The sequence below is a fragment of the Pholcus phalangioides genome, unplaced genomic scaffold (assembly GCF_987345545.1).
Source record: "Pholcus phalangioides strain wild (caught in Gottingen) unplaced genomic scaffold, Ppha-v1.0 ptg000030l_1, whole genome shotgun sequence".
Classification (NCBI taxonomy): Eukaryota; Metazoa; Arthropoda; class Arachnida; order Araneae; family Pholcidae; genus Pholcus; species Pholcus phalangioides.
This window is the reverse complement of record NW_028301620.1, coordinates 589,452-602,392: the sequence shown is the minus strand read 5'-3', so window position 1 is coordinate 602,392 and position 12,941 is coordinate 589,452. Positions and strand designations below refer to the sequence as shown.

At 42.7% G+C, this 12,941-nt stretch overlaps 1 non-coding gene across 1 annotated transcript; it reads left to right on the top strand.

The window, feature by feature from the left end:
• The first annotated feature begins 9,350 nt into the window (after positions 1-9,350).
• Positions 9,351-9,469, top strand: LOC149067414 (5S ribosomal RNA). Its single transcript, XR_016195362.1, has one exon. It is a non-coding gene; the product is annotated as a 5S ribosomal RNA (ribosomal RNA).
• Positions 9,470-12,941: the final 3,472 nt, after the last annotated feature.

Genomic DNA, 12,941 nt, shown 5'->3' with positions numbered 1-12,941 from the left:
ACAATGTTTTCAAAATTTTATCATCAAAATGCTTGCCAGCTAAATCGCGCATCTCCAATAACAAACGTGACGGGCGCTTGTCGCCCAAAACTAGGCCTTGCAAAAGAGCCTTTAACTTAGAAGATTCGGAATCGGCATACTGGGATATCAACCGCTCTTTCAGGGCATCATAGCTATTTTGAGCCGGTGGATTCATTAAGATATCCGAAATGGCCGAGAGTTCCTGCTGATCTAAACTAGTAATTACATAGTTAAATTTCGTCGAGTCAGTGCTAATTTTGGAGAGCAAAAATTGCGATTCGATCTGTTTGAACCACAATTCCGGGCGATTTCGCCAGAACGAAGGCATTTTTACCGCGACTGGGTTGATTTCCATCGATTCGGGTTGAGTCTTTGACATCGTGGCGTTTGCGAAACACAAATCAAGAAAAGTTCAAAAAGAGCCTACCGTATGCTTGACAACATCTTCAGAAGGTGAGATGACAGCATCTGTTTTCATCGGAAACCGTAAAACGCCGGTAGCCGAAAACGCAAGTTCACGGTCAGAGCACAAACAACGTTGTCGGGAAAGGGAAACAGCAACTTGAATCTCACATGTTCAAAAAAACAGGTCACCACTGTTACGCGTTGTGGGCGCGACGTCGTTCGGTAGGCTAGCTTACATTTAGAATATAGCGATTGTTAATTATTTACATGTTTTATTTACAATTTATATAACTATTACAAACTCAACAGCAGGAGCGTGTGGCAGACGTACGGATATGCCGAATGTAAACAACAACAATGATAGTCGGCTTTGACTACATAAAAATACACATGTTGCCACACTGACATAAATAATAATAATAATAAAGAAGATGATAATAAACATAGGTGAAAAAGGGTCGCTATATTCACCAATCGATACTGGTGTCCCCTTGTAAAAGCAGTCGATTGCCGGTGTACTAAAAGTTCATGGTCCATCCTGTCCATCCCGTTGAAAATTTTGAACACTTCGATCATATCTCCTCGACACCTGCGTTCATCCAATGTAAACATATTCAAAAAATGAAGTATCTCTTGTATGCCAATAAGAACACGCGTAGCTCTTCTCTGCACCCCTTCAACCAATTCTATGTCCCTCTGTAGGTATGGTCTCCAAAACCTTACAGCATACTCCAGTCCAGGACGAACTAATCCTCGAAAAAGCGGAAGAATGACTTTAGGAGAACGCGAAGAGACCTTTTTGAAAATGAGACCAAGAATTCTATTCGATTTTTTGACCACCGCTGAACAATGTTCAGAAAAGCTAAGTCGCTCGTCAATGAGGATTCCCAAATCGGTGACGCTAGTTGCATCTGGGATAGTGACACCATTCAACTCGTAAGAGAACCGTGGGTTGTTCGAACGAAAATGAGCGACCATGCACTTATCTACGCTAAACGTCATGCTCCATTCATTTGCCCATGCTGCAATCTTGTTTAAGTTGGTCTGGAGCAACTCCCTATCGCTTTCATTCCCGATTACCCCCATTAGCTTCACATCATCTGCGAATTCGCTAGTAATTCCATCGATACCCTGATCGAGTTTGTCGATAAAAAGTGAAAAAAGTATGGGGCCAAGGACACTTCCCTGAGGAACTCCACTTGTGACGTCTGTCCAACAAGAGAATTCCCCGTTCACCATAACTCGTTGCGATCTATCTCTTAACCAAGATTCTATCCAATTCAGCAAGTTGCCCCCAATTCCAATCTCGTGTAAACGCTTCAAGAGTTTGCCATGTTGGACCCGATCGAATGCCTTCTGGAAATCAAGGTAAACAACGTCGACATTTTTTCTCTAACCCAAAGCCTTAGTCACGTGATCATAGAAGCAAATGAGATTAGTCGCACATGACTTTCCCTTCCTGAACCCACGCTGATTATCCGACAATACATTATTCTCGTCTATTCACTTCACAAACTGCCTTTTGATGATAATTTCCAAAATTTTCGGGAGGGAGCTCGTCAAACTCACTGGACGATAATTGGACACAGCTTCTCTACTACCCTTCTTAAATATCGGAACAATATTAGCAAGTCTCCAATCCCTTGGGACGATACCCTCAGCAACACTACTCCTGTATATCTGTGCAACTGGCCCCAACAACTCATTAGCACATTCCCTGAGGACCCTGGGATAGATATCATCTGGTCCTGGTGCTTTGCTTGCACATAAATTTCTTAGAAGATTCAGGACCTCCACGCCTTCTACTTGAATATTACCCCTGCAACACCCGTATATCGAATATCATTATCTCCATTAAAAACCGACGCGAAAAAGTCATTTAAAGCACTACACATGCCTACATTGCTCGCTACCATAGAGCCTCCTATCGAGAGGGGGCCAACTGTCCCCTTAAATCCATTATTGACGGATCGAAAAAATGATTTTGGGTCAGAGCCAATGTTATCTGCCAACCTAGATTCAACTTCCTTTTTACTATCCCTTATCGCTTTCTTCAACAGTCTTATTTTATCAGTAAACAATGATAGGTCACCTCGTCCACTTTTATACTCTCGGAATGTTCTTTTATTATCATTGTAAAGGTTCCGCACGCTATCCGTGAACCATACAGGGTGTGATGTACAAACACGCTTTTTTCGAACAAAGGGTATGACGTCGTGCAAAACAGAGGATAGCTTCGTACTAAATTCTTCCCATTGACTTACCACCCCTACTGATTCCAACCGGTCTTTGAAAACTTCCGCTAAACTTCTTCTCAAAACATCAAAGTTAGTTCTCCGAAAACAAGGAACCAGTCTTTTGTTATCAACCTTACCCGAGGAAAAGTTACAGTGAAATCTGACGATACGATGATCACTGGAAGAAAACTCTTCCCCCACCGAAACATGTTCAACTAGATCCTCAGAACTAGTAAGAACTAAATCCAAAATAGCAGTACCCCTAATGGCTTCTGATACATGCTGATACAAAAAAGTTTCGAGCACCAACTTAAGAAAGTCTCTTTCATACTGATTTCCAGTTCTCCCAATCAATACCTGGGTAATTGAAATCCCCTAGTATGAGAACCCTCTTTCGCTTACACATGTAGGAAATTTCATCATGCAATTTGGCGATGTAGTTTTGATCCCTATTCGGTGGATTGTAACAAACCCCAACGATAAGCTTATGACGTCTTTTGTTCTCAAGTTCAACCCATATGGTTTCAATATCACTTCTCTGCACGTTACACTCTCTAGCCTTCAAACAGGATTTCACGTATATCAACACTCCACCCCCTTTCCTATCAGATCTATTTCTCAAAAAAGTATCGTATCCTGAGATGTGTAAGAAAGATTCATCCCCATCGTTTGCCCAAGATTCTGTAATGGCTATAAGATCCAAGCCCTCCACAACTATCATAGTTTCTAAAAAATCGTTCTTATTACCCAAGATCCTGGCTCCCAATTTTAATTTGCCCGGTGATTTAGTGTCAATCGAGGAGCCATCCAAGTCAGAGGTGGGTAATTCCCCATCAGTATTGTTGTGATTATCATTAACTAACCCGCATTCCCGACTACGTGGTCTGGGAGTAAAAAACCATACCTAAGACTATCGTAAACCTCTCAGACCCCCTTCTTATTTAGATGGATCCCATCCGAACGAAGCCACCTATGTAATGTAAATGTGGGAAGCTCCAAGAACGTGACCCAAGTGAGGAGCAAATGTCCTTCAGGCCTATATTGAATTGGTGGATCCTACTCCTATACCCCCTACTACCCCTCGGCAGCACTAGAATCACTGCCACATCTGAATAATAATAGAATCACAATAGTAAATCCCGGTACTCTGACAGAGACTCACTAATATTCGCTCCTACCTGATTTGTACCCACCCACAGAATCACCCGCAGGGCAACTTTCGAAAGTGTGTTAAGTTGTATTCAGATAATGCAAAAAAATTTGTGGGAGCAAATGTTGAGCTACAAGATTGTAGCTCAACCAGATGAGGACCTTGCTGGCTATTTATCCTCGGCTGGCATAGATTAGAAATTCATTCCTCCCCGAACACCAAACATCGGTGGTCTCTGGGAAGCAGGAGTGAAATCTTGCAAATACCACTTAAAACGAACCATCGGCCAGACAAGGCTCACTTACGAAGAATTTCTTACTGTTTTGATTCAAATAGAAGGAGTCCTAAATTCTAGACCAATATCTGCCATGTCAGAAGACCCAAATGACTTGGAGGCCCTAACACCTGGTCATTTTCTTATTGGAAGACCATCACTTCCAGAACCAGAGTTGACTTCGGTGCCAGAAAATCGGCTTAACCGATGGCAACAAACAACGAAATTCGTGCAAGTCATTTGGAAAAGGTGGCATCGAGAATATTTGAGTACACTACAGCAACGGAATAGGTGGTTCTTCGAAAAGAACCACTTATAAAGTCGAAAGAACCACAATAAAAGTCGTCGATCGGGATTTCGTGCGAGTTCATTTGTTTATATTTGTGAATTAAAATTATCGTAAAATTACTAAAAGTGTTTACAGTCCACTTTTTTCGATTGAGTTATCGTTCACTTATCAACTATTTAATATGACCTTATCAACTGTTAATATTTACAAATTAATCTGTAAATATAAACCTTATCAACTGTTTATATTTACAGATGAATTTTTATTATACTCTTTTTGCAACCATCTCCGAAAGTAAAACTCGGCATATTTAATTTCTTCACAAGTTTCATTCTTTCATAGATCCAGATTTTTTTTGTCGAAATTTTTAATTTTTTACGTTCAAGATAGAAGGGAAGGGGGCTTTTCTTTTTTCAGAAATTGAGAACAGCTGATTCCACGCCGTCAGCTAGCAAGCGCAAGACACAACCAAAGAAAATTCTACCAGAAATGAAAAAACGAACTCATATATTGTACTTGTTTCTCACCAGCAGACCAGTTGCTTCAGGAGTAACACTGGAAAACGACACACTAACACAATGGGAAAAAAAAATCGGAAGAAACATGTAGTATGCAAAGAAGAAGTATGGTCTGTACATCTAGTATAGTTGCCTGTCGACAAATGTAAATTATTTTGTTTATGGCTCGCCACGTTTCCGTAGTTCTCAAAAACTTACAATAAACATATTATTTTAGAGCCCACTTTGAAGGGGTCATCGGCTTGCTGAATGATTACGTATTCGTTGACAATCATACTAAAAATTATGGCTTTTCTGGCGATAATATTAGTAAAAATATTCATTTCAGTGACGTCTTTTGCTACCTACAAAAAAAATTTTAATCCTATTGACAGAAATGAAACTTTTACCGAGTTTTGGTGTTCCAGTTGAAATGAAAACGCCGTGTAATTGATGTTGTGCGTAGAAAATAAATATTTTAACACTAACATGTATAGGAATAAACTGCGACCGAAGTCAAACGTGTATGAGTAATGAATGAGTAAATGAATAAAAGTCGTATTAAGGAGTGTTCCACTGTATTGTAGTTTTATGAGTGTTTCTGTGTATACTGAACCCCGGACCAGACGTTCTGGAAGGACACCGGAGAACTGGAAAGATGGCATGTCGGAGATGAAGTCACCCATGGTTCTCACAAATACATCCACTTCCAGTGGCGTACGGAAGGTCTTGTACCCCCAAAACCCAGGTATAGCTCGTCCATCAGGAGACTGGAAAAATTTGTCAAGAGGGTGGCGGCCCAGATCCCTAAGCTCCTGCGAAGGATCATGAGAGCGGACAACGGAGAAACTCTCGACGAAGCCGCTGAAAAGGTCCTAGACTGCCTCAGAGAAATGGCGGACAAGACTCTGGCAAGGAAAGAACCACCAACCAAGAAAGTGGCACCTTGGTGGACGCAGCAACTCGAAACAGAGAGGAAGCACCTGCGAGCCAGACACAGGCGATGGAAGAGGGCGAAAGAAGAAGAACTCCAGACAACCAGGTGCATCGAATTCAAGAAATACCAGGCACAGTACACAAAGATGCCCAGGAAAGCGAAGACTGAAGGATGGCGTCAGTACTGTGAAAAGGCCACGGATGCTTTCGGCAACGTCTACAGAGTGACGGCCAAGAGAAGAGAAAACACGGCCCAGATCATCATGAGAGAAGAAGACCAGACGATGGAAGAGGCTATAGCCAGGCAACTCAGAACCCTGTACCCGACTGATGAGGCGGAGCTGGGAAGAGAAGCAGACGAGGAGGAAGGAAGGGGCCAGAACCAGCAAGAGCCCCCCATTGGCCCGATGGAACCGAACATCACCCAGAAGGAAGTACAGCGGTCGCTGAGTAGGACAGGTAACAAGAAGGCTCCGGGCCCGGACGGGCTTACCGTGCCCATATTGAAGGCGATTAATGGCAAGCACCCGGAGCTCCTGACCACGCTTTACAACAAGTGTCTGGAGCTGAGGAGATTTCCCAAGGTCTTCAAGAGAGGAAAGGTTATTCTGATCCTAAAGCAAGGAAAGCCAGTGGACGACATAAAGTCGTATCGTCCAATCACCCTGCTCCCACATGCCGGAAAGATTCTGGAAAGGATCCTAGTCCAGAGGGTGATGTACCATTTGGAGAGACACCAATACTTGCACCAGAACCAATATGGTTTTAGAATGGGGAGATCGGCGGACGAAGCACTCTGTGACGTTGTCGACAACATCAAGGAAGCCAGGACACAAGGAAAGCACGTGGCGCTGGTGTCCATCGACATCAAGGGCGCATTCGATGCACTTCGGTACACCAACCTGAGAAAGATCTTTGCCCAGATTCCCGCACCACAAGATCTAACACAGACTTTGATGCATCTCCTGAAAGACAGGAAAGTGGGCATGGAGCTGGGAGGTGAGCTCGTGGAACATGACCAAACGAGAGGTAGTCCGCAGGGCTCGTGCTCGGGCCCCCTTATGTGGAACGTCACGGTGGACGGCCTACTTAAACAGTCCTGGGAAGAGGGAGTACGAGTCCAGGCCTTTGCTGACGACATACTCATAGTCATGGCCACAGAGAAATGGAAAGAGATGGAAGGAAAGGCCACCAGGACTCTGGATCAGATGGCCAATTGGCTACACAACAACGATCTGGAGCCGGCAATCGAGAAGAGTTCTTACCTGTGGTACAGTTCAAGAATCAAGAGACCCAAGATAAGGATGAAGGGAACCAGGATCCCATGGAAGAAGACGATGAAATATCTTGGGGCCACTCTGGACAAAGACCTGGACTGGATATCACACGTAAAAATCCAGGGAGCCAAGGCGAACGCTAACCTTCAAACATTGGCGAGCATGGCAGGCCCAAGATGGGGACTAACGCAGAAGCTCAGAAGGATATTGTACGACCAGGTGGCTATCAAGATAATAACATACGGAGCTGCTGCGTGGTACCAGGACCCATCAGAGAAGCTTAAGAGGCAGCTGGACAGCCTGCAGGGAGGTTTCCTGCACCTTCTCACAAGAGCCTACCACAAGACGTCAAAAGCAGCCATGCAGGCCATCGCAGGAGTTCCCCCACTGAGTCTTCAGACGGAGTATGTGGCCAAAGCAGCCATGGTGACAAGACTCAAGAGGAACATTAGTCTGGGGGAGGCCCAATACCAGTGGAGTGAGCTAGAGCAGAGAAGGATAGGCTGGGATGTGCACCCCGCCACGGACATCCAGGAGAGCCAGATCATCACCCTGGAAGAAACGGGCCCTATCTCATACGAAGGAACCACCATATTCACAGACGGTTCTAAAACCCAGGATGGAACGGGTGCTGCCTTCGTGAGATACGAGGATGACGTAGTAACCCAGAAGTGGAAGAAGAGAATATTGACAGGGTGCACGATTTTCCAGGCGGAGCTCTTCGCTCTAAGAGAAGCGGTAAGCAGCTTGGAAAACACAACGACCCAGTCCAAAGTATACACAGACAGCCGATCCAGCCTGGAAGCCATAAGAGACCCCCTCACGAGACACGAGGACGCCAGGACCGTCCGCAGGGCTCTATTAAAAAATCCAAACATCCAATTGAACTGGGTTCGTGGCCATGTCGGAGAAAAAGGGAACGAGGAGGCGGACCGATTGGCCAAGGCAGCAACCTTGAACCGTACGATCCTCCTGGAAAAGAAGATTCCAGCAGCGACTGCAAAAAGGATAATAAAGATTCACATCCTTGGAGAGTGGCAGAAATTCTGGGACCACCCCGCCACACATGGGAAGTTAATCCATAGGATCCTGCCAAAAATACAGTGGAGAGAGAGATCTTGGAGCAGAGAGAAGACGATATTCTTCTCGGGCCACGGGCCGTTCCCCACCCACTTCCTCCGCCTCGGGATCTCAAACAATGACAAGTGCCTGTGTGGAGGAGTCGGAAGCCCATTGCATTACGCAACAGAGTGCGAAAAGACCTCAGAGTTCCACCTGGTTAAGCCGCTCCCTCAGTTGGAGCATGAATGGTTCAAAAGGATGGAGAGAGATGGAAAAGCCCTGGAAACCATCAAGGACCTGGTTAAATTCCTAGAGGCCAACCAGGAACATCTCCACACCAAGAGGGATGAGACCATCCAGACTCCACATGAAACGCAACAACTGAGGAGGAGCGAAAGACTGAGAGCAAGGGCAGAAGCCGAAGACAGCGTCGATAGGGTACTCTCCCAGGAAATAGAAGAATTAGAAGACGAAGAATACGACACAGAGGGAGAGCAATCGGAGATAGAAGAAGCGGTCGAAATATGGGAAGACTCTGACTCTGACTTCAAATAGGATGATCCAGTGAAAGAGTAATCAAGAAACAAAGTCCCAATGATCAGTGTTTAAACTGTGAAGCACCCAACCAAAAGCTGAGGAGCTTTTGAATAATCGAACAACCCCCTCCCCTCATGCTGAAGGACCTGGCACCTGGTCGGACCAATGTGACACGAAGGGCTCACACTAGCCAACAAGCCAACGAGGGAAGACATGGTCCAGGACCTGGCGCTTGGCCACAGAGAGGAACGGGGGCTCGGGTTCAATAAAGATGGAAAGGACATCAAAAGAGCTCATCGGAATAAATTGTATATTGTATAATAGAAATATTTAAATCTGTATATACTTTTTTTTTTTTTTAATGTGTTTTTATATTCAATGTTCATGTATTTTATATTTTATATGCATAATAAAGCACCCGACATCGCCCAGCCCCCTCATCCGGGGCAATGGCTAAAATTGACAATGGTCGATAGATCCTGGGCGGTGCACGGAATGAAATGAAATGTGTATACTGAACCGCACTATATGTGAGTATTTAATACTTTAAGAGTGATTCCGTCACTATTGAATCTCAAATGTTTGTAAAAATTAGAGGGGGAAGGGGAGAAAATGGCATGACGTCTGTCTTTGGGTAATGTGTTGGTGACAGTATCTCTTTGCGTGCCAACGGCCATACCATGTTGAAAACACCGGTTCTCGTCCGATCACCGAAGTTAAGCAGCATCGGGCGCGGTTAGTACTTGGGAGGGTGACCACCTGGGAACACCGCGTGCTGTTGGTATCACTTTTATTAACCAGCACGGCTTATATCCCGGGAGGGACAGAGCCCGGGTTGTGTCTGGTCTGTCGGAGTATCTCTTTGTGGTGAAGCTAGCCAATGGCCACTCTCAAGCGGGGCCATACAGTAATAACTAACTATAAAAAAATACTAATCAATACCTGGGTATCATATGCCAACGCCTGTCTAGAAGCTTTATAACGTAAGATGAAATTTAAGATTATTTATTACCAGGAATTTCATGTTGAGAACTGATTATTAGCAAATGCGGACTCGTGTAAAATTACTTTTTGTTCAGATCTTTTTTTAAATTGAATATTTGCTTTTCATCTCTGCTTGTGTTCTTTTGGATTCTTTTCTTGTTATCATTGAAAAAAGTTAGAAATCAACATCTACATTTTAACATCGGAAAAAAGGTAGAATCTTTTCTTTTTTTTATTTTCCATTCTAAAGTTTAAGTGTTTGCTCGTGTTTCTTTAGTGCCTGCTCAAGCTACAACTGTGTTGACAACTTAGTTATTTTCCAACTATGTCTGGGGTTTTTCTTGGCCATTTGGAGGAAAAATAACCCATCTAGTTTCTAGTTGTTTGTCTAGTCCTTTTCAAAAAATTTCCTGTGTACTAGTAGTCTATTATTAATTAGCGTGAAAATATAGGAATGTTCCGGGAAATATGAGACGTACGGTCATTCAAATAATGATTAAAATTAATTCTGTTTGTTTTAAGTCCGGTTTCTAGTTGTTTTCGATGAAGAGATGAATCTCTTTTTTGAAAAACTTTACAATTTTTGATTTGATTGAAATGTGAATTTTCCCCCCCACTGTTTTCAACATTGAGCTGCGGGGGGGGGGGGCTTTCCCCCTCCAGTGTTAAAGGTGGAGTCGTCTGATCTAATGTATATGTGTATATATCAACAATTGACATCATCCTCATCATCGTGTCTCCCCCCCCCCCCAAACTTTCAAGTCTATCTCCCTATGAGCTAGAATTAATTACTAAGCCTGCCATCAATCTCAAATGTTTTGTGTTGTCAGCTCGGGTCAGACCTCCCTCACACACACGCGCACGGCTAGACAGGGCTCCAGCCCGAAGGCCCAGGATGAATCTTGCAACAGTAAAATCTCGATACACCAATACTCTGCGGACCAAGAAAAAGTATGATTGAAGAGGGATTATTGCTATATCGAGAAATAGCAGTTTAACATTAAAGTATGGGCATTTCCAAACCCGAAAAAAAATATCGTTATATAGAGATTTATTGTTATATCGTGTATCGTTGTAGTGTCGTTTTACTTTTACAGAAAAAAATTACTGTACAGGGTGATATTATATATGTTGCATTTCTGAGCGTTTTCTTCGCCTTCTACATGGCACCACACCCCCTGGGATCTAGGGGTCTGAACGTGGTGCGATTAGTTTAGATTTTAAACCCTGTTGTTTTTTTGTTGTTGTTGCTTGAGAACGCAAACGAAGCGGTCGCCCTTTTTTATTTTCTCCAGTTGTTCGTTGCTGCAACTGTTCTGAAAAGCAGCAAAGATGCTTTATATTTTTGTGAACGTATATGTTATTATTTAGTGTCAAAGCATATTAAACAAGATATTTCAAGGAAATATGAGTCCTCTTGATTAATCCTTTACTCAATGGAGAGACAACTTCGGCTGAAGAAAAATGTCTCTTTACTTGTCCTTTTTATTCTGAAGAAGCACAACCGAGAAAATCTCAACAATCTTAAAAAATGTTTGTTTTTCTACGCTCCTAGCGTACCTTAATGTATATATTTTTGCAAATATTTATATACTCCTTCTTCTGCATATGCTATACAATTTCACATTGCTTCATTTTGGACATGCAATTATTTTCTACCTCGCGTTTTTTTCCTATTGTTTTGAATCAATGCCAGCACAATGCGTCATTACCCCCCATTATGATTTACCTCCAATTTTTGATTGCAGCTCGCTCTGTAAACTTCTGATAGATTTCTTGCTATGTTTTTTTTTCAAGTTTATTCATCTCCGCCCTCCCGGTTTCGCATATGTTATGCAATGTTTGTTCCATTTTCTTCTCTAGTATATTATCTCATTAATATTTAAGTCAATGGGACTTATTACTCAACTGCCACATCAGAGCCGTCTTAAGAGCATCATGGGCCCCCGGGCCAACTGATTTTTCTAAAGCTCTACCTAGAAATTTCTCTCAAATTTTAACCAGCTATTATTTATGTGATGCCCCCGGGATATGTCCGGGTGAGCCCACGACTTAAGACGGCACTGGACCACACCCCTTGTGGCATGGAGTTTATATAGCCGTGGTGACTGAGCCTAGCTTGTTCTGTTCTACTTGCTACCAATGGTAAATCATGAAAATAGATGTTTTTATTTCTTTGGATGTCAATATGAAATAAATGTAATAATTTTGATTAGATTACTTAATAATTTTAATAATTAATAACATTAATAGAGAATTAATGTTATTAATTATAATTCAATCATAACACTTCACTCATAGTTAGAAAAACTGTTGGCAAATGGCAGCACTACACATAACAAGCATTACAGAGAAACAACAAAACTTCACGTCAGGTTTCACTACACGTACATTCCAGCATGTACCGATTCGTTGGGGGGTTCCGCGGGGGTTGGGTGTGGGCGGGGTGCATTTGTGGTGTAGTAGTAGGTAGGGCCTCCAAAAAATGGCTCGGGGATCCATGATGTTCTTAAGTCAGCCACCTCGTTGGGCAATTTGCCTGTTGTGGCGTTGTATTTGTATTTGGATTAATTTAAAAAATTGAATCATTAACAACATTACACACACTGAGAGTTTTAATTAATTAATGAGTTCAATAATTAATAATTTTATTAGTTGATATTTTTATTAATAAATAATTTATTAATGTTAATTTTATTAAAATTTAACATTTTCGTCTGCAATGCCATTTGTACGAGAAACTTATTCCGCTTCGAGTGCCCTTTTTTCTCTAGTGCCCCAAAAGTTTAAATTTCTTATAAAACGGCCTGCGACAAGGTGTTGATGTTCATGACTGAACAACGATCTGAAATCCACGTACTCGAAGGATGGAACGGTGAGTCAGATTTCATGTCTTAAGAGGCTCGCTATCGTGAAAAAGAAACGCGAATGTTCGATGCGTCAACACATTGACGAACTCCGGATTCTAAACGAGATGACATTCGCGGGGGCGAAAGTGGATGAAGCGGACGTTGTAGTTTATCTTCTCATATCATTACCAGCGGAATATGATGCAATCAAGTCAGCGATAGAAAATAAGCCTAGTGACAATCTAAGTCTGGAATTCGTGACAAAAAGACTCGTTGATGCTGAAATACTGATGCTGGAGCAAAGCACATCGAAAGGACAGCCGATCCAGAAAAATGTTGCATCGAACTGTGATGCTGCTTTCGGTGTTTCCAAGAAGAAAGGAAACAGCCGAAATTTCAGAAATATAAACCGAAGTGCTATGG